Genomic DNA, 15,452 nt, shown 5'->3' on the forward strand with positions numbered 1-15,452 from the left:
TGAAATTCTTGGCAAATGTTTGCAGGGATAGCTGACATGGAATTTGGTAAAGGAGACCAGGGCTGCACCTGAAGATTTCAAAAACTGAAAACTTTTGAAAATTATTACAAAGGACAAAATGTTGACTTTTCTTCAAAACAGAGTTTTGAAGAACAGTCATAATCCATCCATATGATGATGAAATTTGCGAAATAAAAAACATATGTAGAACCTCCCTCTGGCCTGTTGGCATTATTAGACACTTTAACGACTCAATTTGTAAAACCCTATACCTATGATTGACATGACTCTTTTCCCATTAAAAGATCAAACATTGACTGTCATGGACTTTAATAAACATTGATGAAAAGACCTAAGCCAGCAGGTACAAGACATGAGGGGAATGAATGACAAAGCCCTTCCGTCAGATTTATGGCATGCTCCTAGTGGAATGCAACTGAGTGAATCAAGTGAGACACCTAAAAATGAAATGCAAAAAGAGGTTTGATCTCTGATGGAGGGATGACCAGACTGACTCTAACATTGGCTCCAATGGGGATGGTAGCTCTTTGGAGGTGCCAAGAACGGCAGATCTCTGGAAGAGCTAGATAGTGCCTTCGTCCATTGGGCTATGGAGTCATTATTTCGACAAATAATACAAGACTCTGACTCAATTTATTTGACTGAAACTTGACTCAAAACGACTCAATGATGAAACTGAAATGGCTAAAAAACTGACTCGACAAACTGAACTCAAAACTGAAATCTTTCTTCAGAATTATAGCCTTCACTTCGGGCCCCAGACTGAAGAAAAGATCACAGTGCACACTTGCAGTGAAACTGAAATAAAATGGTATTTACAATGACAATGATAACAACAGAAATAACTCAGAAATGATACCGCTTGAGCAGACGACCATTAACCGGCCCTCCTGGACAATCTTCCCCATTCATCTCCTTCAAAAGAAAGGCATTCTGACCTCGATATGCTGCAATCTTAAAAGGACCTTTCCAGAGATTTTCAAACTTACCATGCTTGCCCTTTTCCTCATTCCTTGCATCCCACTTTAACACCACATCATCCAACTGAAATGTGTCCGCCTTTGCTTTTCTGTCATAAATCTTTTTAATTCTCTCTTGCAACTTGAATGTGTTTTGAAAAACATCATCCCGTGTCTGCTATAAGTGGATCATTTGATTTAGTCTTCTTTGCATTGGGTCATCTTCACTACCAGCCTCGTGAAGAAGTTTGACTATCGGAGCTACAAGAGAGGTAGGGAACACGGTATCAACTCCATAAACTAGCTCAAAGGGGGACATACCAATGGATTTATTCTGACTCACACGGTCTGCCCAAAGTGCATGGACCAACTTCTTATGCCAACTCTTCTTGTTGATTTCCAACATCTTTTTAATGATATTAACCAAATATTTGTTGGAAGACTCCGCTAATCCATTGCCTTGTGGATGATAAGTAGTTGAGTGCCCCAAAGTAATGTGATATTTAATACAAAAGTCAACCATCCTTTTTGACTTGAAAGATGCTTTATCAGTGATTAGCTTATTCGGGCAACCAAAACGAGACAGAATATTATTCTCAAGGAATGAAATTATTACCGCATCCCTAGCTTGCTTAGTGGGAATTGCTTCGATCCACTTCGTTAAATAATCTGTCGCCGTGAGGATCCATCGATGTTGACCTGAAGAAGAAGGATGAATTTCACCAATGAAATCCAACCCCCACTGCTAAAAAGGAGCACTCACCTCAATGGGCTTAAGCGGAAAGGGCTGTAATTTCTACTTTCCTTCAAAAATCTGACAGTTATGACAGCTCTTGACAGTTTTGAACACATCAGCAAACAATGTCGACCAATAGTATCTAGCCCTAAGAATTTTATTTGCCGTTTTTTTCCAAAAAAGGTGACTGCCACAATCTCCTTTATGGAAATCCTCCATGACCTGCTTCGCTTCTTCTTCCACCAAACAATTTAACAAAACGCCACCGGGATCTTTCCAATAAAGTGCAGAATTCAAAATACAAAACTTAGTAGCCTTTAACTTAAGAGTTCTAGCTTTGTTTCTAGCCATATCAGGCGGCGCAGACAAATTCTGAAGTACATATATGATATATGAATACCATGGAGAAAGAACAAAAATTTCAACTACCTGAATGGATGAACTTTCCTCATTCTCATCAGACATAACAGTAATCGAATTTATGTCTAAGACGTGTAGATTTGATTCAGCCATTAACTTTGCCAATCCCTGTCCTTTAACAAGCTTCGTGGGCCTTATATCCACATCATACTCCAGCAAAGCTGCAATCCACTTGCCACGTCTTCCTTCAGGATCTGTTTGGACCAAAACTTCTTTGACAGCAATGTTAGGAACATAAGCTAAAATATGGGAATGCAGAACATACACACGGAAATCTTTCAGTGCTTTAACAAGTGCAAGGGCTTGCTTCTAAATAATGTTGTATTTCAAAGCAGCGTCTCTTATAGTCTGGCTGAAGAAAGCAATGGGTCTTTCATGCTCATCTTTTTTCTGCAATAATACAGCTGCCATAGTATGCTCCGAAGAAAATGAAAACAATATAAAATCCTGAGTATAATCCGGGCTGATTAGAACCGGGGCCGAAGAAAGAGTCAATTTTACTAAATTGAAAGATTTTACAGCCTCTTCCATCCATGTCACTTGGCTGTCCTTCTTAAGCATGTTTGTAATCTCCCTTAGATGTTCAGCAAGATTAGGAACAAAGCGGCGAAAAAAATTCATCTTACCATTAAACGATTGAATCTCCTTTTTATTCCCGGGCAGGTCAATTTGCTGAATTGCTTCCACACGTGCTAGATCAATACGAATGCCATCCTTTGAGATAATGTGCCCAAGAAGTTTTCCTTCATCCATGGCAAACAAGCTCTTCTTTGGATTCAGCGACACACCATATTTTCTGCACTTTTGAAAGACAATTTTCAAATGATACAAGTGTTCTTCATCTAATTTGGAAAACACGGTCAAATCATCAAGGTACAGAACCAAGAAGACATCCTTCTCATTTGCAAAAGCCAAGTCCATTGCTCGCTGAAAAGTGGCACCCACCTTCTTCAAACCGAAAGGAATTTTGGCGCAATGAAAGGTTCCCCATGGAGTGGTGAACGCTGTTTTGTCTCGGTCATCTTCATGGACTAAAATTTGGTTATATCCGGAATAACCATTGAGTAGTGACATGCGAGATGCTCCAACTACTCGCTGAAGTATGTGATCCATTTTTGGCAGCGGATAATTATCCTTCAATGAAACTTTGTTGAGATTCCTAAAATCAATACACAAACGGATCTCATCTGTCTTCTTTTGCACGGGCACCAAATTAGAGATCCAATCAGAAAAATGGATGGGAACAATGATTCCTGATTTGTACAACCTATTGATCTCCTTCTCAATTGATGGTAGCAATTTTGGATTAAGCCTCCTTAACCTCTGTCTGAAAGGTTTCTGATTAGGCTTAATAGTGTGCTGAATTATATTGGTGTCATATGTCTTCAGATCAGAATAGTCCCAAGCAAACACATCAGAAAAGGATGACAACAAACTGATATATTTGGCTTTTACCTTTGGTGGCAATGTTTTGGATAGCTTTACCATCTTCGGATGTTTAGCTGTTCCAATGTTCACCTCTTCGACTCCCTTCTCTGTTGGCTGCAATGTTGGTTTGCGGGTTACGTCATCGTGATCAAAGAGTTCTTCCAAAGGTATCAAGCCTTTAGGAATCACATTATCCTTGAGCTGCAACACTTCCATTTGATTAATCTGCACATCATCCTTTCCGTCATCATGTTGTACATCAATTGAGGTATCTTTGAACTTTCCTTTGTTTTACAGAAAATCATCAATCTCCTCATCATCTTGGAAAACTTTCCAATATATTTGATTGTCCGGGACAGTTGGACGATGTTTCACATGGATTTCAAATTTATTACTTGAATTCATAGGAATCTTCAAATTACTTGCTGCCTTAGCAAGTGCATCAGCAATACTATTTTGAATACGAGGCACGCACGTCAAGGTGTAATCTGAAAACAACTTCAAAATGTCTAGAACAACATTCCAGTATGCCCGCATCCGAGGATGCTTTGCTTGATATTCGCCTTTAACTTGCTTAATCACTAATTCAGAGTCGCCATATACAACAATCCTCTTAGCATTAAGCTTTCTTAGGATCTATAGGCCAGCGATCAAAGCCTCATACTCAGCGTCATTGTTTGAGCAATCAAAAGCAAGTTTGTAAGAACATACCCGCACATTACTCGGCACTTTATTTGGAGCAGAAAAAGGACTGCGTACCCAAATTCCAATTCCAGCACCATCATTTCCCACTGCTCCATCGAAATCCATAGTCCAGAGGCCATCTTCCTCTTCTTCTAAGTGTTGAAACTCTATTTGCTGTATTTTTTCTGCTTGTTGTCCATTACCCTTTTCTGATCGCTGAATGGTATTGCCCTGTTCTTGACTTTCTTTCTTCAAAACTTCTCTGAAATTCTCTGCTATTTCTGGAATATCATCTGCTGCAACTAACTGACTATCAATCTCATTGAAACTATCTGAATACAAAACAAAAGACTCTAAATCTGTATGTACATAATTAATCGGATGATTAATTGGTTTCTCCTTGCTTGTAATCATGTATTTCATTTTCTGCTCCCGATAAAGTTTTCTCATTTGACCAAACACAGGAATTGTTGCATAGGAGAAATCAAGCTGCATAGTTCCTTTAATCTTTGCTCCCCAAGATCTGGAAAGAAGCATTCCAAATCTAGGAGGTATATCTGCCACCACCACATCCATCAAAATGTTCTTTGCCAGAATCTGATCCAAACTTACCACCAAGTCTTTAATCACCTTGCTAGAAGCAAATGAATAAAGATCATGGTACTTCCTGGTAATGTCCAAACCCAACTTTTCCATGATAACCTTCGAGATAAGATTGTGGGAGGCGCCGAAATCAAACATAGCATTATGCAACACAAACTCATGCACTCTCAAACTAATATAAAAAGGAGGCACATCACTATCCGGAGACTCACCACTCAATGCTGGTCCAAAAATCAGTTTAGGTTGATCATCTTCTATACTCACCATATCAGACATTGGATCAAAATTCAAAATTTTGGAAACCTGACCTCTATAACTGCTGTTCCTCATCAGCTCTGTCAAGGGAATGGATACCTTCAATTTAGAAATTTCATTTTCTAAACTAAAAGCATAAGTATTCTCTACCTCTTTGGTTGGAACCTCTTTATTCTTAGCTTTATCTTTTGATACAATTGGCTGATTGACTCTTTCATTTGCTGATGGAGATTTGCTAGGAGTTGGATCAACAACTTCTTTTCCTTTATTTGGTGCAACAGGTGGCTCATTCTTAGATGTTGGACCTTCCTTTCTCTTCTGGATTGGATTGATGGGGACATTTCTATTTCTTAATGAATACTGACACTGCTGGGCGGACAAGGCATGCATATACCCTCTCTGATACTCATCTGACTCCTCTTCAAGAGCTGTGTCATTCGCCAAGATAAAATCTGCATCCTGCTATACAGCTGAACTTTCTGCATACTCATCATCTTTAGTGATAAAGGTGGGCATATCATCAGGGGTAAAGAAGTGATTTTCTTCCCCTATTACATGATCTTCACCATTAGATTCGGGACCAACAAAATTCTGCTGAAGAGGTGTCTTTACTTGTTGCTGTTGTGATGCCGGTTCTTGTGCTCGCTGCTCACGCTCTTTGATCCTGAATTGAGGTTGCTGCTGTCCACGGAAATTAGGATTCCAGATCTGCGGTTCAGGATTATCAAGTGTTAACCTTTCAATCATCTTTTCTACCTTGCGGAGCACCTGATCTGAAGTAGAAGCTTCTTCCTTTATTGTAACTCTCTTCTCGGTTTTCAATCTAGCTCTCTTATCATTCAAATTTGCCTCAACACTAACGGCGATTTTCTGCATTTCTTCTAAGGTAGCTGGATCTCTCTCTCTTAATTGATAAGCCATGTCCGGATCAAAACCATCCGGGAACTTTAGCAAAGATGACTTTCTAGTTGGCTTTAAATCATCGGGAATTGCATTATAAACCACATTGAATCTAGTACAATAGTCTTGCACGGACTCACCAGCATTCTGCTTGATCTTGGTATATTTAGCATTGATCTGAAGAGGATCTTTCTTGACTTCCCAGTGATCTAAGAACTGTCTTTGAAGCTCTTCTAATGTGGGAATACTTCTAGCTGTCAAAGCTTTGAACCATTTTCTCACCTCACCTGCAAAAGTTTGCACGAATAATCTCATGGTCATGTTTTCTGCATCAATCTCATGAAGCTCAAAGAAATCTGTCATCTTATCCACATGTTGTTGTGCCGTGGTACTTTGAGGTGTGCCATCAAACAAAGGAATTTTACTTTGATAATCTGCGGGCATGTCACCCAAAACTTGAGGCACCGCAAGAGGTGCAAACCAAGCAGCCATTGCTCTTGGTGGATTGGCAATCGACCTTGGAGATGTTGGGGGAGAAGGTGCAGCTGATGTGTGAGGTGAATGAGGAGGTGTATGCGGAGGTGAAGCAATTTTGGATGTAGAAGGAGTAGATGGAGGTGAATTTACAACAGACTTTTGATCAGAAATAGTAGGCTGCGGGGGAAGGGTGGGAATGAAAGGCGGCTCCGTGGGAACCCTTGAGCTAGATGGAGTTGCGGCAGCTCCAAGAGTTGCAGATGCAGCTTCTAGGAAATCAATGATATTTGTAGCCTCAATGTCAGTTTGGAGCTGTCTTAGAATGAAATTTTCAATGGACTTATTAGATTTTCCAATATCTAGAGCAGCAAGAAAGTCCGGATTCGGGATGATAGACTCAAGAGTGTTTTCGGATTTGGTTTTAAACAATGACAATTCAAACTTTTCATCAAAATCAAGCTCTTCAAGATACTTGAAAATTGCAGGGCAAGAACGGGATTTGAACACGGGAGTCACAGAGCTCTCTTGATGAACAATTCTTGAAATCAGATTGGGATTTTCGTAAAAAGGGGGAGGATTTGGATCTGGATTAGCTCTGGTATATCTCTTTGAAGCCAGTGTGTTAATTTCAAGAAATCAAAGGAACACAAACAACTTGTTCAGCCTTTCAAATTCTAAACTTATCATCCAAAAGCTTAGAATTCTCAAAGGTACTGGGGCGATTTACAGGTCGAGTGTCACGATTACAAGCTAGACCGGAGATTGACTGAAGCAGCGTTTATCTACTTGCACTAATGCAAAGCAAAAGCGTTTCGAAGGCTACCTGGCATAACTTCAGGCTCCGTTTGTAGCTTATAAACTCAATGACATCAACAAGAAAACCATTTTCTTCCCCAGTATGGTCGCCACTATGTTAGAGCCTAGATTTGCCTCAGGCTGAAAAGACAAGGTTCTAGGTCCACATCAAACCACGCTCAGCCTCGTAGCTAGCCCTACGAGGACAGGAGAGGGCTCTCTTCGGGTCAATCTCAGCGAAAGATAATCAATGGGGCTGGAGATGACTGATTGAGCAACTGATTTTAGGTTAGGTATTAAGTGCAAAGGATTTGATTTGAGTTTTTTGAGGGTTTTGTGTTGGAAACAGGGAAAGGTAAATTGGGCTCGGGATGAGGCACAGTTTCTGCAAAGTTCTGATTAGGGCAAGGAAGACAATCGTTTTGATGCTTTAAATTGAGTGAATGAATAGATCGGACTGGTGAGGAGCTAAGGAGAGCAAGAGAGTCTCAAGAATTCTCCTTAAACAGATGAAAACATGGAAATTTAAACAAATTCAAAGGCAGAGCATAACAGTTAATGGATTCCACCTTAATCACTCATTTGTTCAAATTCAGAAGAAAAGAGAGGAAAATGATACACATAACACTAATGAACTTACAATTACCTAGAGAAGCACACCATCAAAAACATAAAGCCACATGGATCCCAAACAGTGCTGCAAAACCCTGGTCTTTCCTTAGCCAAAAATGTAGAGATAGAATGTACAATGAAATGCCAAAGCAATCCCAAGTGTCCAACCCTGAAAATGACTTAGGAATTACATGATATAGACTAGCCCAACCCATTCCCTTGCCTCTAGGGGTCGAGCTCATGATTCTAGGAGTTGTTTCAACCAATTCTAAACAAAGCACTAAAATCTATGCAATCAAAACAACTTGCCTCTATAAGGTAGGAAACTGATTCATTCATTAAATTTACACTTATTAGTGAATGAATCCTCTAGAACAAGTAAATAAGTGCCAAAATTACATCATGTTTATCCGATTACATCAAGATAGATCAAAAATTACATCACAAAGCAAAACTAGTCAAACTGGCCGAATTTCTGAGCTGGAAGGTGAAAAATTGAGAAAAAATCCTCTGTGCGCCACGCCAATTTCTCTGTGCGTCGCGCCACTTTGAGGCTGAGTTTGAGGCACTTCCTGAAGTCCAAATTGAGCCCAAGTGTGCTTTTTGGAAAGCCTGCCTGTGTACTTGCCAACCCAAGTGGAATTTCTGAATTTGGGTGTCATTTTCCCCTCCAAAACTTCAATCTCCCAAGACTGCTTCCTGTGTGTCAAAATAGGGGCAGAGAGGTCATTTTTTGAGTGTTTTTGACCTCCCGAGAACTCAAAACTTGCCCAAAATTCTTGGCCATGCTCCAGTAGTCATGATTTTTCATGAAAAATCCAAAAATATAAACTTTTTGCCATTTGGAGCTCCCTAGCAAAAGCGCGTGCCAGGTGGCGTGACGCACAGGGAGAAAAACCCTGTTTTTGTACAAAAAATTTCCAAAATGTCAAAAATGCCCCAAATTTCTTGAAATTTGGGCTGGAGCTTCTTCATTAAGTGTTATGCTGGGCTAAAGAGGCTTCGGCCAGTATCTGAAGACTATCAAGCTCCCTTTGCCTCTTTTTCTTCCTTATTGCCTTCCTCAATTTTGCCTTTAAATTCCTGATTCGGGCCTTGCAGACCTTGTTTCGTGCCATGTAGTGGAAAGCCATGTGTCTCAGCAATGCATGATCCTTATCGGCCTTGTCCAACAACCTCTCTAAGTGCATGTTAACTCTCTCAAGATTAGCCTCCCGATCCTAATTAATCTCTTGCTGCAATGACGTGAGCTCAATTCTTCTCCTTTGTGTAGCCTGGCGATTCTCACAGATGTTCTGTAGCTCCATGATTGCTTGTTGATCTTCAAGCTGTTTGTTCCTATGCTCCAAATATTTCATGGTCCACTTAGCTCTCTCCAAGTCAAGGGATAAGGCTTGGATCTCTGTTTGCTGCTCCTGGATGATCTCCCTAAGCTTGGCACTTTGTGGGCTCGTATCTGTATCATCATCATGAATGAGAATGAAGTCCGTCTCTCTTTCACCTAAAGGCTCACCTGAAGGCCCCTCATCCTGCATTGGCCTCTTACCTTTGTCCTGTACCTGTGATGCTGATGGAGGAAACAGGGCCCCTTCCACCCCGGGTGAAGATAACACTCGCTTTGCCGCTGCAAACAAATCTCTGGTACTTCTCTGATATGTGATGAATACCGGCGCACTAGCGGTCTCATGGCACTCATACTGATGAGAAGGTCCACCTTCATGCTTAACCTCTGATAATCCCTGTGAATCTCTGAAGAAGTCACGGGAGATGAAATCATCCCAAGAGATGCCTTGTAATTCAAGCTAATGAACCACCAAAATCTTAATAAGAGCAAAATGATAGACATTGTTAAGTTGCTGCTGTGGGGTTTTATGCTGCACAAGGGTGGTCATCCTCTCTATGTTCCGGCAAATGAAATACATAATGTTCATCATCCGTACCCTGGTGAAATGCATGAGAAATCTGATGTGATAAGCATAGAGACGAGAGAACCATCCCTCACAGCTAAAATATTTCATGATCAATTTCATTAGTGGAGCATATTCATCTTTTAGATATCGGAATGGGAACACTCTCTTGAGCTGCCTCAAGAAACCGGTTTTAATGTATGGCTCATAATGTTGTCGGTCAATCTTCTATTTCTTGTGCCATGGTTCTCCATTGTTCGGTATGCCAATTGCTAATGAGACAGATTCTGGTGTAAGTGTGAAGGTGACATCGGCTAAGATAGCTTGATCTCCATGTAAGTGCAGCACGAATAGACGAGCCAGTTCATGATGAAATTGAACACTAGCCACCTTTTGACAAAACTCATAGCATGATTGATGCTGGAAACAAAACATAGCAAGAGGGCAGGCCTGCAATTCCGTAAGGGTGATTGGCTCTTCTCTTACATGTCTGCCACCTTTATGAGGCCTCCGAGGTGCCTGTTCTTCCAAGGGCGAGTCACTTTTGGTTTCCACTTCATAGTCGGATGAATGCTCAGATGTCATGACTGTTGTTTTTCAAACTGCCTTGAAGAAAAAGATACTGGTATATGAAAACTGTTTAGACTGCTCTTTTGTGTGCAAAGTCTGCCACCAAAGGGAAAAAACAAATGAAACAGGGACTGTTAGGAAGGGGAAATAATAGTAAGGGATGGGAATTATTGGGAGAAATTTGTTAGGGAAATATGGGAGAGGGTTTGAGGGATTTATGTATGGGAATAGGGTTTAGGGTTTGGAATTGTTGTATAGGGTTTGAGGTGTGAGGTTGGAGAATTTGGGATAGAGTATTTAGGAGAAGGGATTGATGAGCTTAGGGGGGTAGGAAATTATGGAATGATAAATACAAGGGAAGAATAGGAAGGAGAAGTGACAACTTTGGTAGCAAAACACTGATTTTGACACCCACAACAATTTTCCTTTGAGGCACGTTTGAAGTAGGGTTTGGATTTTTGTTTCAAACATTAACATCCATAAACCACCATCCCTTATCACAAAACTGGATAAAACATTGAGATGTCGACCCTACCTGGCGAATCCACGCAAATAAATGGAAATTTGAAGAAATTTGAAACATTTTCGGGCTTTCAGGTTTGTGCGCCGTGCTGCATACCCAACGCGCCGCGCTTTGCCAATGCACCGCGCCCGTTCAGTTTTGCACTGGAAATTTTCTCCCAGTGTGCCGTGCCTCCCTAGTGCACCGCGCCGGCCAAATTTCCTCCAACTTCACCTAAATCGCTCACGAACTTAACCAATTTGCTTTGAGTGGCTTTCTCCTTAATCTTGGCATGTAAATGACGTTGATCTGCATGAAATGTCTTTATAAAGACATGGATTTAATTTTTGACTCTTCAAAACCCAACTTTGTAATGTTTTGGCATTGGCACTTTTTCCATTTTAATGCACTCCATTTTTGAAATTTCCTTTTGATCTTTTGACTGAAACATTGAAATTCTTGGCAAATGTTTGCAGGGATAGCTGACATGGAATTTGGCAAAGGAGACCAGGGCTGCTCCTGAAGATTTCAAAAACTGAAAACTTTTGAAAATTATTACAAAGGACAAAATGTTGACTTTTCTTCAAAACAGAGTTTTGAAGAACAGTCATAATCCATCCATATGATGATGAAATTCGTGAAATAAAAAACATATGTAGAACCTCCCTTTGGCCTGCTGGCATTGTTAGACACTTTAACGACTCAATTTGTAAAACCCTAGACCTATGATTGACATGACTCTTTTCCCATTAAAAGATCAAACATTGACTATCATGGACTTTAATAAACATTGATGAAAAGACCTAAGCCAGCAGGTACAAGACATGAGGGGAATGAATGACAAAGCCCTTCCGTCAGATTTATGGCATGCTCCTAGTGGAATGCAACTGAGTGAATCAAGTGAGACACCTAAAAATGAAATGCAAAAGGAGGTTTGATCTCTGACGGAGAGATGACCAGACCGACTCTAACAGTTTCTCTTGAATAAGAGTGATCCTGTGACAGAGTGTGATTTATTCTAAAACCATGTGTCTTTTCTTTTTGCAAGTGTGTGCGGGGTTTGAGGTGTGACAACAAGAGTTCTTTGAGTGATGAGAGTGACACTTCAATGATTGGTTTTGACTTCATTAGTGCTAGTTGCCATCTATTCCCACATATACTTTGCATTGATAGCCTTGAAACAAAAAGCCTACCCGGATTGATAATTTATGTGAGTTGGATTGGTTGTTCTGGTTAAAAAGGACAATTGACCCCCCAAACAATGGGCCCAAGAATATCTTTTTTTGGATGTGATCCCATGTAAGAAGTTTTTTTTTGCCTACCAGCCACAAGAAATGCGCCACTTTTGACCATAGATTATGCATCCAAATCTTACGCCATACGGGCTCCTTGGGAAGATCTAGATGTTTTACCAATAGGGTATATGCCTCCTAAGGGAAACATACCTTTCACTTGATGGCCCCAACATAATTTATATGTATCTTGCACTCTTTAAGATCTTGAGCTAGTATTGGCCATGAATTTAATGGTTGATGATCCGACCAATTTTCTTGATATTTCCATACTTTCCATCTAATGGGGGGATGACTCTCTTTCCAATAATCTGCTACCTTATAATCTCCTTGTTCTTGGTGTAGTTCTTCAGTTCCCTTAGGTTGACCTGGTATCACAAGCAAGGATATTGCACTAGATGTTTATTTTCCTATGCTAAATTCCATATAAATGATCCTAATGGGTAAAGTCATTCTCTTAGTTTGTCTAATTGGGAGTGAGACTCATTGTATTTTCTATCCCAAATTTGTTTCCAAATCTCTTGTCCCATTTTCAACCATCATCACCATAATTTATCTCCCAAAGCCTTATTAAGAACTTTTGAATTTCGAACCACTAAACCTCTGGCCAACTTGGGTAAACATACCTTATCCCATGCCACCAAAGCCCATTTCTTAGCATGTTTGGCTCCTTTCCATAGAAAATTTCAAAACTTGTAGATGATAGTTTTATATATAAGATTGGGGGATGTTAAAATTGAGAGTTGATAAACTGATAATGCTTGCAATATTGATTTGACAAGGACCACTCGGCTTGCTAGATTCAACGAACGAAAAGCACAATTATCCAATCTAGTTGTGATCCTTTATAGAGTGTCTTGCTAGCAAGAAGCTCATAGCGAGTTTTCCACCAAAGGAATGCCCAGATAACGAGCAAGGAGACTTCCTATCTAAAATTATAGTAACCTCAGTAAATGAGATTGCACTAGCACACCAATATTGAAAAGTAAATATTGGATTTCTCTCCATTAATCATGGTCTCGGAGGCTTCCATAAACTATGATAAGATAGATTTTATGACCCTTGTTTTGCGAAGGAAAGGCTCCCCAAAAATCATGATATAATCTATAGATTATTGATGCATAATAGCCATGTTCAGACCATAAATATGGATACCTTTTAGGATGTCTTGGATCGAAGCCTCTTTTATGCACCTTCCAAGACCTTCAGAAACCAGGATGAACACGAAATGAGAAGGGGGATCTCCTTGTCTTACACTACAAGATGTTTGAAAAGTCTAGGTATAGAATAAATAATTATAATTATAATTAATAATTAAACCAGCCTATGATTTACCAAGTGTCGAGAGGGATCAAATCTCTTAAGATGCAAACCTCTTTTAGAATGAAAAGAGATTTGATCCCTCTTGGAGCTTAGTATATCCAAAATTAAGATGGATGTAAGTTGGTTAAACTAAAATTAAAGAAATTTATTCCAAAATAAACATGTCAACCTAGCTAGAAAATATTTTTAGTAAATAATGTCACTTATTTCCTAATATTTAATATCGTCCCTTTTGTTTACACGTCTCTTGTTTAAATTAAATTATAACTATTAGTGAAATATACGTGCATTCTAGTAACTTATGTTTGAATATTTGAAGCCATTTCTACGGTTGCCAATAGATACAATTTATTTTGGTCACTAATACGTGAATGGGTTGATGCACATAATTCTACTAGTGAAATATACATGCATTCTAGTAATTTATGTTTGAATATTTGAAGCCATTTTTATTGTTGCGAATAGATACAATTTATTCTGGTCACTAATATGTGAATAGGTTGATGCACATAATTAATTTTTTAATATTCACTTATAGTGTAGTTTTGATTTTTTTTGTTGGTAAATGGATAGTATATTATTTATACTTGGTGTTATTGGTGTTATTATATAACATTATGATGCAATTGTTGAAAATGTGCATTCATAATGAGATTAATTTGCACTTATTTGTAAATTTATTTTCTTGGCATGATTAGTCCTCACCTCGTCAGTGACTATATCACTCACCTTGTGGTCAAAGTTCGTTGGCTCTTGATTATTTTGCATGCTTTTGCAATTTTAACCAAAGTTTCACGAAAATGTTAAATATTTCTATTTTCTTGTAAATTCAAAAATAATTTTCTAATTCATGGAAATCTTATTTCTAATTTTCGATTGGATGAGAAACTTTGATGGGACATAATTCCCTTGGTGGAGGGCGATTTAATTTTGATATTTGTTAATGCTTGACAAATGATTAAAAAAAAAGAGAGGCTAATTTTGTGAGTGGCCCTTTGAGCAGGTCCTTTACGTAACCGGGGGGGGGTGGGGGGGTGTGTTTCATTAGTGAGTGCTATGACATTGACATTGCTTTTGACACTATTGTAGGTACTGCTAGTGCATTTCCCTCTTATTTCATTTTAAACTTCTTTTTTCATCTTAAACTTTTACATATTTAGTTGTGCGGGAGAATAGGTGCATGAAGTCATGAATCTGTATAGAATAAAGGATGTGCGGGAGAGGGGGTCTGTGCAGAGGTAAGGAAGGGTAAAGAAGCACCTCCTCACTTACATAGGGATTGTATGTGAATATTGGAGAACATGAAATTTCTTAACTTTAATCAATTCCATGTTTTGTTTGATATATGTATAGCAATTGGATATAGTAGGTTTGAAGGAGACGGAGAAAGCCCTGGAGTGGAAGGAATTTCAAACGATGAAGTACCCATGGAGAATTGTTTAGGAGATGTTGAGACCGCAACCTGTTTCTAAATGATAGTTTCACAAGGCTATTGAAGAATTTACATACAAGGGATGCACAACCCTTAAAGGATGGAAGCTAAGCCCCTACACACACATGAAATCATTGTTTGGAAAGAGAGGAATAGTGGTGCTTTCATTTGCAATTTTTTGCATCTCTGCATACATTTGTGAATTAAATCTTGCGATATTGAGTGGAGTGTCTTTTTTGTGCAAAATAATGGTTGTGCGGAGAAGTGAACAAAAATATTGTTGCGCAATGTTTCATATCTCTACATACACTTCCGCATAACTTCCTCTATACAACATTACATATTAATCAAATACTAATTAACACTTTTGGCTTATTAAATATTGGGACATGACAATTTTAAGGGTGGGTGATTAACTATATATTAAGTGTGATTTCATAATTGTGAATTAATTTAATACCTCCGAAATAAGGTGGGTGATTAACTATATAATAAGTGTGATTTCACATTTGTGAATTAAGTTTGTACCTCCAAAA

Source organism: Pinus tabuliformis, chromosome 7 (genome assembly GCF_031772625.1).
Source record: "Pinus tabuliformis cultivar Carrire ecotype Pingquan chromosome 7, CPIR1, whole genome shotgun sequence".
NCBI lineage: Eukaryota > Viridiplantae > Streptophyta > Pinopsida > Pinales > Pinaceae > Pinus > Pinus tabuliformis.